The sequence below is a fragment of the Triticum aestivum genome, chromosome 3D (assembly GCF_018294505.1).
Source record: "Triticum aestivum cultivar Chinese Spring chromosome 3D, IWGSC CS RefSeq v2.1, whole genome shotgun sequence".
Taxonomy (NCBI): domain Eukaryota; kingdom Viridiplantae; phylum Streptophyta; class Magnoliopsida; order Poales; family Poaceae; genus Triticum; species Triticum aestivum.
The window spans coordinates 327,688,494-327,703,198 of record NC_057802.1 but is presented as its reverse complement, the minus strand read 5'-3'; the positions used below and the strand labels follow the sequence as shown (position 1 = coordinate 327,703,198).

Here is a 14,705-nt window from a genome sequence, read left to right as displayed (position 1 = left end):
TTGATTGTTCCATGCTATTATATTATCCATCTAGGATGTTTTATATGCATTTATATGCTATTTTATATGATTTTTGGGACTAACCTATTAACCTAGAGCCCAGTGCCAGTTTCTGTTTTTTCCTTGTTTTTGAGTATCGCAGAAAAGGAATACCAAACGGAGTCCAATTGACGTGCCAATTTTTGATGATTTTTTATGGACCAAAAGAAGCCCCGGGAGTAAAAGAGTTGGGCCAAAAGAGTCCCGGGCCGTCCACGAGGGTGGAGGGCACGCCCTACCCCCCTTGGCGCGCCCCTATCTCGTGGACGACTCGGAGACCCCCTGACGTGTGACCTACGCCAAAAATTCCTATAAATACAGAAACCTCTAGAAAATAAAGTAGATCGGGAGTTCCGCCGCCGCAAGCCTCTGGAGCCACCAAAAACCAATCGGGGCCCTGTTCCGGCACCCTGCCGGAGGGGGGATCCCTCACCGGTGGCCATCTTCATCATCCCGGTGCTCTCCATGATGAGGAGGGAGTAGTTCACCCTCGGGGCTGAGGGTATGTACCAGTAGCTATGTGTTTGATCTCTCTCTCTCTCTCTCTCTCTCTCTCGTGTTCTTGATTCGGCACGATCTTGATGTATCGCGAGCTTTGCTATATAGTTGGATCTTATGATGTTTCTCCCCCTCTACTCTCTTGTAATGGATTGAGTTTTCCCTTTGAAGTTATCTTATCTAATTGAGTTTATAAGGATTTGAGAACACTTGATGTATGTCGTGCGTGGGATACCCGTGGTGACAATGGGGTATTCTATTGATTCACATGATGTATGTTTTGGTGATCAACTTGCGGGTTTTGTGAGCTTGGGAATCTATGCATAGGGGTTGGCACACGTTTTCATCTTGACTCTTCGATAGAAACTTTGGGGCACTCTTTGAAGTTCTTTGTGTTGGTTGAATACATGAATCTGAGATTGTGTGATGCATATCGTATAATCATACCCACGGATAATTGAGGTGACATTCGAGTATCTAGGTGACATTAGGGTTTTAGTTGATTTGTGTCTTAAGGTGTTATTCTAGTACGAACTCTATGATAGATCAAACGGAAAGAATAGCTTCGTGTTATTTTACTACGGACTCTTGAATAGATTGATCAGAAAGGATAACTTTGAGGTGTTTTCGTACCCTACAATAATCTCTTCGTTTGTTCTCCGCTATTAGTGACTTTGGAGTGACTCTTTATTGCATGTTGAGGGATAGTTATATGATCCAATTATGTTATTATTGTTGAGAGAACTTGCACTAGTGAAAGTATGAACCCTAGGCCTTGTTTCCTAGCATTGCAATACCGTTTACGCTCACTTTTACCACTTGCTACCTTGCTGTTTTTATATTTTCAGATTACGAAAACCTTTATCTACCATCCATATTGCACTTGTATCACCATCTCTTCGTCGAACAAGTGCGCCTATACAATTTACCATTGTATTGGATGTGTTGGGGACACAAGAGACTCTTTGTTATTTGGTTGAGAGAGACCATCTTCATCCTACGCCTCCCACGGATTGATAAACCTTAGGTCATCCAGTTGAGGGAAATTTGCTACTGTCCTACAAACCTCTACACTTGGAGGCCCAACAACGTCTACAAGGAGAAGGTTGCGTAGTAGACATCAATACCCCGTTGTCACCACGGGTATTCATAGCAAGACATACATTAAGTGTTCTCAAATCCATAAAAGTATTCAATCCGATAAAATGAAATCTCAAAGGAAAAAGTCAATTCATCACAAGATAGAGAGGGGAAAACACCATATGATCCAACTATATTAACAAAACCCGCGATACATCAAGATCGTGACATCTCAAGAACACGAGAGAAAGAGAGAGAGAGAGAGAGAGAGAGAGAGAGAGAGAGAGAGAGAGAGAGATTAAACACATAGCTACTGGTACAAACCCTCAGCCCCGAGGGTGGACTACTCCCTCCTCATCATGGTGGCCGCCGGGATGATGAAGATGGCCACCGGTGATGATTTCCCCCTCCAGCAGGGTGTTGGAACGGGGTCTAGATTGGTTTTTCATGCCTACAGAGGGTTGCGGCGCCGGAACTTCTGATCTAGAGTTATTTCTAGGGGTTTCTCTATATATAGGATTTTTTTTAGCGTTGGAATCACGTGAAGATGGGCCTCGAGGTGGGCACAACCCACCTGGGCACGCCTGGGCCTCCTAGCGCGCCCAAGTGTCTTGTGCTCACCTCCTTCACCTTCTGGTCCTCCCACGAAGCTTCTAGTGCCTCTTTTGTTCCAAAAAAAATTGTCAAAAAGTTTCGTTGCATATGGAGAAATTTTATTTCTGCACAAAAAAAGAACACCACGGTAGTTCTGCTGAAAACAATGTCAGTCCCGGTTAGTTCCATGCAAACATGGCATGAATATTTCATAAATTATAGATACGTTGGAGACGTATCAGTGGATTCCCACGATAACATTTCTTAAGTTGTCTTGAAGTGGTTTCAGTTTTAGACTTATTTTGTTGCCGCATTTATTTACACTTGTGGCCAACTTTGATGCCTAGTGTATGTAATCCGTCGTTTTGTTGTTGCGTTTATTTGCACTAGTGGCAAACTGTGATGCCCAGTGGATGTAATATGTGTAATAATTGTATTAGTCTAGCGTAAAGTGCTTGTTTATTTATTTGTTTATTTACTGCAGTTTAGTCCAAGGTCCGCTAATGGTCGAACGTTCCGTCAGCCATTAACGAGTCGTAATAACCATGGGCCATATACGGGTCATAGTAACCATGTGCCACATATGTGCCGTAGTAACCATGGGCCACAAATGGGTCGAATAACCTCATACATCAGAAGGCACAAAACATAACACGGGCCAAAACACATAACAGACTGAGAGACAACACATGATTAATACAAACCATAGGCATAAGAGGCCGAAAATCACTACATGCATGAAAATGACCCAAAGGCTGCATGGGCCTTTAATGGTCTGAATGGAACCATGTGCTGAGAATGCCTAATGGCAGAATAGGCCGTTAATGCGCCAGAAGTTCTCAAGGGTCGGGAATGGGCCCAAGATGACACGGGCTCTTAACGGGCCAAAAGATACCACAGGCCGGAAACAACCAAAACAGAGTATGGTCGTTAATGGATCGAAAGCTATTACGGGTTCTAGATGGGCCAGAAGCACCACAAGCTATTAAAGGCTGAGAGATACAACTAGCCACATATGGGCCGAAAGATGTCACGGGCAAGACATGGGCCCGAACTATCAATGGATTGGAACCGTATTGTTTGGCCCACATGCCCGTAATGGGATGAATCCAGACATGTCCTAACGGGACATGGAACTCGGGCCGTAAATGGGCTATATGCAAGCAAGCCATTGACATGCCTATAATGGGCCAACCCATCAACTTTTGACTAAGTCAAGTGGGCCTTAAGCAGGCCTTTGATTGGGCCGACCTTTTTTTTACTAAATGTGCCACTATTGGGTTGTGCCACGTATCGTCGTTTCATAGACGCATATCGTCCGTTGGGTGGGCGACACTTGTCAAAAGGAAGAGCTAACACATGGATTCTTTGGTGAAAGAGAAGCCGACATGTAGAACGTCGTCATAGATCAAGGCTATTAATGGTATCGGATCCGAAACCCACACCCGATAGCTGAATAGTGACTCGTTATGATGGCTGCCACATGTCGGTTACCTTTGACGAAAACACTTCCTTAATGTGTCATTCATCATCATGGAATTGGACACTTCCATGATGATAAAGTGATTATTGTAATGGGATACATGTTCGACATCACATGTATGACTATCTTGATTCTGTCATAAAACTGTCAGAGATGTACATGGCTAACAGAAAACTTGACCCACTGTGAAAAACATGCATCATCATGGATGTGCCATTTTTTAGTGTTATAGGCGGTTGTTATGTAAAGCAACGCAAGTGGAAAACATGACGGTCGCTAGAATTCAATGCATGAGGCTACATGCATACATCAGCGTGGCGTCAGAATCAGGCAAAGTAGAAATTATGTGTGTGTTGTCCACCCAATGATAGGCCCCACATAGGGAGGAATGGTCAAACGAGTTTCCTTTTTGCCGTGGTCGAAGTGGCAAAGTGGTGGGTCCCACATCTGAAGTGGTCAAACGAGTCTCCTTGTCGTCACGATTTACGTGGCGAAGTGGTGGGCCCAGAGAGGAGCAAACTGGTCAAAAAAGACTGGAATTCACGTAGACAACGAACATGGACATGCAACTAATTTATATGCAAGAAATAGTGGCACATACTAAATTCATGAAGTTTGAGTGGCAGTCATCAAATATCCAAATTCGGTAGCGACACAAACTGAATTTTCCATGTTATTTATTGGAACGAGGGAGAGCCTTGCCTCCATTTCAGAAAGAAAACAAAATGTCCTTTTTGGCACAATCTCTTGAACTTTCGAATGGCTATTTGAACAGATGTTCAAATGCAAAAGAGCTAAACTTTTATAAAGACTACACAGAAGGAGAGCACAACAAGAGTTAGTGCAAAATTTGTGCTAACTTTTCAATCTATGAACAATACTAAAAATAGAAGAGAAAATGACTACTGTAGCACCTATGCGAGCACAACATATTACGTGGCCCATAAAATGAGAATATTTTATGACACATAGTTTTGCACATTATGCATGTATAATTTTCTCGTTTTTTCAGAATGTGTAAGTAAAAATTTCCAAATTAGAACCCGAGAATAATATATCCATTGTCATGTGAAACGTGGGCACAACATCCCCCCCCCCCCCCCCCGCGCGCCGCCCCACATCCTGAATGGGGTTGGGTAGTTATATTCACTTTTCATAGTTTGTTTCTGCAAAATAGTGTCGCCGCCCTCCCTCACATCCTCCTCCTCCGCAATGGTAGACACCACCGACTAAAGTACTTCCTCGACGGTGAGCTAGCTTCACTTTTCCTCCATAAGATCTCTTATCTGATGAAAGATTAGATGGGTCTAGTGTTGGTTTTTTTTTCACATTAGGTCACATCATTCGTTGTCGTCCACCCGTACCCCCTCTCTTGGCCCGCTGGAAGCGGCGAAGGGTGTTCCTGATGCTAGGTGGATCAGGAGAGGAAAGGTGATCGAGGTGGATCCATAGGTAGCCAGAGTTCAAGATGATGATAACAGAAAGGATATGAAGGTGCCATGACAACAATTTTTGCATTCATATCTATTGTAGGTTGTGGTGTGTGGTCCCTCTAGCCTCGATGATGGCAAGGGCATGACTACAACATCAAATCTCGGATTGCTCTTGATTCGCATTCATGTGTGTTGTTGGTCTCCCTCAAATTAATTTGGAAATTACTTCCCGATAATTTTGACTTTCTTGTCACATATTGGACTAATCTTTTTGTTGCATTTTGGTTTAATTTTTATTCCAGTAGTATGCTGAATTTGGGTTATCTTCAGCTGTAAATTTGTCATGATTAAGCTTATGATTCTATCTTTGTTTTGCATTTGCATTTGATCTCAATTTGTTTTCATCAATACTATTTTTTCTATCCCAAGTAAGTTTCTTTTCACTTTACTACAACTAGATCAGAAAAATGGGTATAACGCTTTTCAGAAACAAATGTAATATGCGGTCATGATTTAGCTTTCCACAATTTTCTTGATACACATGGACATGAATCAACATTTCTCTTAATTTGTTTCTTTGCAATTGGATTCGTTCCAAATATGTCTCTAACTTGTTATTTAAATCCATTCCTGACACTGCATGCTAACATTTACTAGACGATACCATGTGCGTTGCCACGATGATTAGATAGTTGATTTCTAAATATTGTATACAATATGAATTCATCCTGAAGATTTAAGCTCTGCTATGTAGAAACAAAAAAGAACAGTATAAAAAGTTGATCGTGTCATAAATTAAATGTGATGGCATTTAAAATCAGCTATGCATGTTGCAAAGGTAGAGAGACTGTCATGTTCGAAACATACCAATGTTAGTTGACCAAGCCAGTAAACTCAATGGTTGTGAAAATTTAGATGATGTGGAAGCATGCATGCACAGGGAAATAGCAATTAACGACTTGTAGTGCGGTTTGTCTATATAAGATATATATAGATACCACTGTGTGCGAATTCTATTGGATGCACATCTTTTGGCTAGTGGCGTCTATTTATAGAAATGTTAGAAAAAGATTGTAGCTTCTTAATTTGGAAAGTTTGTAGGGTCTTTTCTACAAAATATAACCAGTAGACCAGTTTGCCAGTTTCTAGAGTCAACCAACAGATATGAAGGATGTTTTTTTCTTAGCAATATTATGTCACTATAATAGATATATGAACATAAATCTTTTGAAATTAATGTATATGCCCCGGTGCATTTTGATATCATATAATATCTGCTGGTGAAATTAATATATTTTCTTCCAAAATTGCGCCGAATTTGGGTTCTCTTCTTCTCTATTCTTGTCCAGAATTTGCATTTCCATTTGATATCAAGTTCATCTTGATTTTATTTTCAACCAAAGTCTATATTTTTGTCGTCCCAAATAAGTTTTGTTTGAAGTTATTGAGGATCGGTTGTGAAAAATATGCATTTTTTTCAAAAACAAATGTATAACTATCTTCCTTATTTTGTTTTCGACAATTGTCTTAATAATTGCCCTCATTGCAATTGGATTTTCTTTCAAATATGTTCTAACCTATTATTAGAATCCATTCCTGAAACCTACCACATGTTAACATTTATATAACATTGTGTGCGTCTTTCTATCGGATGCACATCTGTTGGCTAGTGGCATCCATTTGTAGAAGTGTTGGAATATACATTGTAGCTTCTTAATTTAGAACATTTGTAGGGTTTTTTTTTGTACAAATATAACCAATGGGCCAGTTCGGCAGTTTCTAGAGTCAACCAGTGGATATATATGAAGAATATCATTTTCATAGTAATATTATGTCATTATAATAGATATATGTGCATATTAATGTATATGCCATGGTACAATTAATGTATGTGCCCTCGTTCGATTTGATATCATCGGATGTAATAAGATTTTATATTATGGGACGGAGAGAGTATCTTGAATTATTGAACTGTATTATTAAGATTAAGGGCTGGCGACGCGAAGAAATTATTCGTCAAACTTTATATATAGAGGATATAAATCTCAAAAAAAAATATAGAGGATACAAATCTATCGTTTAGATACATAACAAAAGAAGAGAAACGCAAGAAATGTATCTTCAGGATATCGGTGTACTCACTGCCATCGTATTTACCCCTGCTAGTAGAATTCGGCCTGAAGATGCTATAAAAAGGAGGTCAAATGAACTACTTCGGATCACAAACCAGTCACCGTGTCAGCCTGCAAACGTTGTAGCAACAGCAGTGTCTCGATGGCCTCGGAGCGTCGAGGACACCGTTCCATTTCCTCGTGCATCCTCCTCGTCGCGGTCGTCCTGCTGCTCAGCGCTCCCGGGTCATCTGCTAGTTGCTACAAGCGCATCTTCTCCTTCGGCGACTCCATCATCGACACCGGCAACTTCGTGTATTCGACCGGCAGCGCTCCAAACGCGTTGAAGGAGTTCCCATATGGGATGACCTTCTTCCACCACCCCACAGGCCGCGTCTGTGACGGGCGCGTCCTCCTTGATTTCTACGGTGAGTGCAGTGCACAGCACATGGATATAGCTACCTCTTTGTGCTCACAATAGTGTCTGGCTGTGCTGACAACTGTGTCCGTACGTGTTGCAGCGCAAGCGCTGGGTCTGCCGCTGGTACAGCCAAGCTTGCCCGAGCAGAGATCGGGACAATGCACATTCGGTGCCAACTTCGCAGTGTTTGCTGCCACGGCGCTTCCCCGGAGTACTTCAAAAGATGGGGCCTTGGTATTCCCGGGTCTGCCAACCTGGGCATGCAGATGGGCTGGTTCAAAGAAGTATTACAACGGATAGCACCAGGGCCCGGTAATCAAACTAACCACGGGGTTTAGCATATCAGTTTTAGTTACTAGAGTAGCTACTAGTACATGATAAGTACTGCTTTATTAATTGGGCTACGTACGATGATGTGCCAGGTGCGAGGAGACTCCTGGGAGAGTCTCTCATCATATTGGGCGAGATCGGTGGCAACGACTACAACTTCTGGTTACTCAACAATAATAAAACACGTGAAACAGCCTACCAGTTCATCCCAGACGTAGTCAACCGCATCATCAGTATTGCTCAGGTGCTTACACGCCATCAATTAGCCAGTACAAACAAATCATGCATATATACATCAATGCATCGTATTCGTAGGTGGTTTCATCTGTCATCGTATGCATGCAGGAGCTCATCGACCTCGGCGCGAAGACGATCATGATCCCGGGGAACTTCCCCATCGGGTGCGTGCCCAAGTACCTGAACGATCACCAGACGGGTAACCGTGCAGACTACGACCAGTTCGGCTGCCTCAGGTGGTACAACGACTTCTCCATGAGGCACAACACGGCGCTGTCCAACGAGGTCAACAGGCTCAGGGCGCGGCATCCATGGGTGAAGCTCATCTACGCCGACTACTTCGGCGCCGCCATGGAGATCTTCAGGAACCCACACAGATTTGGTCAGTAACCGACGCCCGATCGCATTCCTTCTCCTAATCTAAGCGGACTACATGTGTATTTGGTTCCATGCGCCGCGCTCATTGCTCGACCGTTTTGCGTTTGGGAATGCAGGTATCGGTGATCCTCTGGTGGCATGCTGCGGCGGCGGTGGCCGGTACCACGTCGGGACATGCGACAAGCACTCCACTATTATGGGTTCCCCGGCTAACTGCGCCAATTGGGACGGCATCCACATGACTGAGAAGGCCTACAACGTCATCGCCGATGGGGTGTTGCATGGGCCGTACGCGAACCCGCCGCTGTTGCATTCTTGCTAGAGTTGTTGATTGCTCGCTTTGTTCCCATACTTGCATCGGCCTGTGAACTGAATGAAAGAAATAAAATAGTCAACTAAACAGTATAGTACTTTGTCTTGCTCAATGCAGATTCACCGTAGTACACCCTCCGTCTCATAATATAAAATGTTTTATATCATGAGACGAAGGGAGTATTATTTAAGCTAATCGTCATACTCGCCTAAACCCTTGTTTCAAAAAACATACTCGCCTAAACACAATACAACTTCGAAGCGCGCACATACACGTATAAATACACCAAACATCAACGTTTTCTTTTTGAAAAGGAGGCCCTCGGTCTCATCAAAGTGATGCGCACAGCCATACACCCAGACATTGAGCATGAGACGGGTCTAGCGTTTACATTGTAAATGACACTCTCTTTTTTTCGGATGAAATGATACTCTTTATTTGTCATGCCAAGACTCTGACAATTTTCACAACTCATCTCAATGTCTCACTCCAAAGTTTGGGCTATATAATCATTGGTGTCGACGACTAATGCATCTCGATCTTACGATTTACTAGAGATCGCAGAAGACTATAGAGGGAATAGTTATGCCCGAAGTGGTCTCATCGGCGATGATGGTGAAACGGTGGCTTTATCCCTGGAGACCTTCTGCCCTATTTTTAGGTTGACATGTGCTCGTGATTAGGTAGCTAGCTTCGGGGAGAGACAATATGGTCTATTGCTACCACAGTTACGTGAACGTAGCACCTATAACAGTCAAGTCCTAGACTTTGCGTGCACATCCTTGTCCTTTCGAGTGTCTACTCAAGCATGACTAGTGCGGGGGCGCATAGATATTTGTTGGTGGACTTGATCCATGCACGCCCATAGGGATACCCTGCCTATATACACCTGTACACGGTGAAAAGCCCATGGTAATATCTGAAATGAAGTTGCAATTTTACTCAAAAGAGATGGAGTTGGGGGAGTAGCATCCAACATTGTCCTCTGCGAGTCTTTCCCGTCTATCTTTTGACACAATGGGAGCATCAACTCTCCCCTGGATAACATGGGACACGTCCCGAGTCGCTCCATGAGCTTACTCGAGTTGGGACCATAGCAGAGCTAAATACTGGATAGAGCTTGCACCCGTGAGTCTGGGTGGTAGCGAATAATGTGTTTACACCTATTCCCTTCTCGTGACCCGATTAGTAGGATTTAGCAGGGTCTTTCGCTCGACCAATGTTGTGCAACAACTTGGGAATAATAAAGATTCAAGGTACTATTTTTATTCGACAATAGTTGTGGGAGCTCTGATTTAGGAGCAGATCTAGATGGCTGCACATGAGATACACGATTCTACCCAGCTTTGGGTCATCTTGAGATATGTAACACCCTACTCCTGGTATTGTGAGTTGTATTGCTCAACTGCGGCTTGAGATTAGAGCGATTGCAAGCTAGGATTATTGGTTACAAAATATAGTCACGGTGGCGGCAAAGAGGTGGGAGATGAAGGGTTAGATGACAAACCGTGAATCCCGTTCTAGAGAGTGGAGATTCATTGACCGATCCCCAACCAAGTGGCCCCTAGCCCACCTTACATGGCTTGGGTCGGTTTACAAATTGGTTCTCCATACAGGTCCAATCGGACCTTGGTGTGTCAAGTGTGCTTTCTTGTTACCTTGTACTCCAAGATGATGATACACCCCTCTGTAGGAAGCGGGCTCCGAGTCGTATGTCCTGCCCACACCATGAGGTCACCCTAAGGTTATCGGGATGACTTTTTTCCTCCATGACTTTTCTCGTGTTGATATGTAATCTCATGTATCCCCGAGTGCTTCATGATCTGACTGTTGCTTATCCTCGCGGTGTCCCCGACTGAGCCGAGTGCTTCATCCTTATCCATTGGGAAAGTTTCCAGAGCGGTATTCGCATGAGCGCGTCGTCTTATTGCTTGCAGGTAGATTGTGATGGACTCATAAAACTAGTTTCCAGCAGAAGGAGTCTAGCAAGTGACCCGGCATGGGGAATACCATGAATCTCAAAAGAATTCCCGAGTGGTACATGTTGCAGATGTTTCTTTTACTTAAGTTCCAACAAGAATCCTGTTGGGCCTCCGAGCGTAAGACTTTGTAGCAAGAAGAAAGTTTTCCTATCAAGGTATCAAACCTGCGAATTCTCCTACAAGCCAATGAGCTCTATACTCAAAACACATGATATCCAACACTTGTAGTGAGTTAGTCAATCTCACTAGCTTTGGTAGTTGCAAGGACAAGTGTTTGGAATTGTTTTTTATGCAAATAAAATAAATTCGGAATGTTAAAGGACTGTAGAACAAGAAAACAAGGTTGTATTTGTGATAAAGGACCGGGATCCATAATATCACGAGTGGAAACTTTCCAAATAGCATAGGCATGGTAAAGAAATTACTATTATGTACCGATTAAATTGTATTTTTATGTTTGAGTATATATGTCATGATTGCATATAGGCATTACGTCCTTATATCCATCGAACATTATCCAACTGCATTTATAGCTAATACTCCACTTCAAGACATGATATTCATCATGCATCCCAAAGTATCAAGTAACAAAACAGAGTTGTGCATTAAGCAAGGTGACATAATGTTGATAGTAAATCCTTCACCTATGGTTCATCACCAAGACAACTAGGCAACTATCTTTTTATCCTTAGTGGCAATAACACAATACCAGCCTTTTTTCTCCTTTTCACTAAGATAGATTACTTAAAAGGTTAAACCCGACCAACATACATAACTCCATCTTGGAGATCATTATCGAAACATGGTCAGTGTAATACTGATAGATCAGAGAGTGTGTACATGTGTAAATCATGCATGAAAGAACCAAAGTAAACCAATAAAAATCCATATATGATCTGATCACAAAATGACAATTCGTCACACCGGAACAAACACACTGGGAATTACTTCCGAATGATCACAATCATATTAGTAAGCTCATGTCATCTTTATATTGAAGAATAGGAGAGAGAAGATACCACACATACATTGCTATGGACCCATAGTACGAATCACACATGATCAACGGAGCAACGGAGTTGATGAAGAAGGCTCTGATTTGAATTTTCCTCTTAGGCATATTACCGGAGAAAGACCAAAGACTGGATCGCCTTGGATTGGGTGAAGTCGTGGTGTACAAATTCCTCAATGGATATGTTCAGGGTTAGGGGTAAATCTAAAGGCATCATGGTGGAGCTGCCAAGGCAATGCACCGTGGGCCCCATGCGGCCATGTGATGTGACCTGGCCAGCCCCTTTGTCCCATTTTTGGCCACGGCGATCTCCTAGTGATTCACAGCATAGTTTAATTTATTGGTTTTCTCTCCGAAAATATTTATTTACGTCATACAAAAACAACTGGCTTGTCACTGAATTGATATGTTAGTCTAATAAAACCATAGAAATTATGCCAAAACTATGTATAAATAATAATTATAGCATGAGCATTAAAATTTATAGATACGTTTGAGACATATCAGTACTTGGTTTCTTGAGTCGCTATGGTCCAACTGGGTGTCCCTCTAGGGAGCACTCGAGATTTGTGTTAGAATAGAACATAGACTATGATGCTTTGGTCCCGAGTGGTTCTACAACCGACTAGTGGCCTGCTAGAGGTGCATTGCAACTTCCCATTACTTGGGTGTATCTGGGTGGACTTGTCCCCCATGATTCAACCATCAGAACCCTGGTTGGTAGTACTGGGACCCGAATGACTTGGTTTCTGGCTAGCGACATGCTGGAAGCATACTATAGTTGCATCGATTGAAGCGTGTCCCAACATCCATGAGATCCAATGAAGTTCAGGGGCCAGAACCTCACATCAAACATGCACTTGAGTGCAAATGGTATCGTCGTCCAGGAAGTCTTTGATCAAAAGTTTGTTAGGAAACAATCATCCTGTATTTTTCATGTCTTCAATTAATTGGGCGCCATAAGCAAAATGACACACCACTTAGCCCATCATGGGGCCCTTCACAAAGAGGCCATACTAAATGTGTGGTCATGATATCTTCTCCGGGGCGCTAATCTGACATGCTCATGGCCTTACTAACTTCCCATCCACGATCAACAGCGTTTCGATAATGAAGCGGCATGCGTCTACAATCATCTCCCCTAGAGGATGAAGACAATTGACTTGTAGATACACAGGTGCAAACTTGGTCAAAAGGGTCATGCTTTGTGGGCCGGCACAGAAGCACATGTGCCCGACACTACATGTGCCCAACCCTGTATGCAGCATGCCCGGAGCCATGCCTAGACCATGAGGCGAGGCACGTGTGCCGTCCTGGCACGGCACGATTAGTAGGTGACCATCGCATGAATGACATGGCCGACATGACCCACCAGGCACGCCACTACTTGTGCGAGCCGTTAGAGGAGCGGGGACAGACGGCACACAGGGAGGATAGGATGATTTGAGCCGTTGGGGGAGTGGGGGACCATGGCACGTTTAAGTTGTGGCGTTTAGGGGCAGTTTTGGCCCATTTAAGCAGATTTTTTTAGTCATTGGACGCGTAAACTGGTCTAAAATGCCAATGTTTTGCTATAAATAGGGTTTCCCAACCCTCTCATTTCCCACACTCAAACATGACTGATCACAACCAATTCGATACCTTCCAAGCAAGTGCTTTTGAGATTGACATACCCGAGTTTATCGATCCCAATCCCCACAATACTGCTTATTCTCCTCTCGATGATAATGCACCGCCTTCATAATCTGGTGCCCATTCCATTAGTGCCAACACTTCCTCCACCAGCACCGGTGCAAAAAATGGCTCGTCACACAACCTCTGAGGTGTGGGAGCACTTCGATGAAGAAATAATTGAAGTGAATGGTGTCTGCCGGATTAGAACTAAGTGCAAAAGTTGTGACAACGTGTATCCACGTGCCCGCGGGGGTGGGGTGTAAAGGAGGAACCGATCACCTGAAGGGGCACATCAACGCCCACACCAAGAAGGATGGAGAGTCCGCGGTGAGACAGACCACACTCAAGTTCAACCCCGACGGTTCGGTACGTAATTTCAGCTATGATGCTAATTTTCTAGGAGAAGCTCTTTGTCGTTTAATTGTTGCTAATGATTTACCATTAGGTTTTAGCGGGTTTGGCGCTTTTACTGGATATATTCAAACTACTCATACTCCTAATTTCAAACAAGTTTCTAGACAAACTACAACTAGGGATATGAAAAATTTGTGCAAAAGGTGTTCTTATGAAAACAAAAGAAGACTTTACTGCATGTAAATTTTCAGTCTCTTTAACATTTGATATCTAGAGTAGTCGGGCAAAACAAGAGTACATTAGTATGGTCGCTCATTATGTTTCCGAAAAGTGTGAAGTGCAAAATAGAATCATAGGGTTTGAATTAATTGACGTATAGCACATACTTGTGAGATCATTGTTGAAGCTGTAATTAAAGCTGTGAACAATTTTGTCTCACCAACAAGATTTTTGCAGTAACTTTGGGTAATGCTTCGACAAATACTAGTGCAATGAATGTCCTCCTCTATTTTCCGTATATATTGCATATTTTTTTCTGCATCAACATTGTGCGTGTCCTATAATTAATCTTATTGCTAAATGTGTTTTAGAGAGATGTGAAACACACATTAATGCTTTGTGCAACTGCAATACCTTTTCTTGGTGCTTCTAATCAAAGACTTGCAAACTACGCGAGATACTGCATAGCTATAGGGGAAACTCCTCATAAGTATAATTTAAACATGCCTGTTAGATGGAACTTTATATATATGATGCTTAAGTCACT

General features: G+C 42.9%; 1 pseudogene; it reads left to right on the top strand.

Moving 5' to 3' along the window:
- The first annotated feature begins 7,263 nt into the window (after positions 1-7,263).
- Positions 7,264-8,926, top strand: LOC123074584 (GDSL esterase/lipase At1g28600-like; annotated as a pseudogene).
- Positions 8,927-14,705: the final 5,779 nt, after the last annotated feature.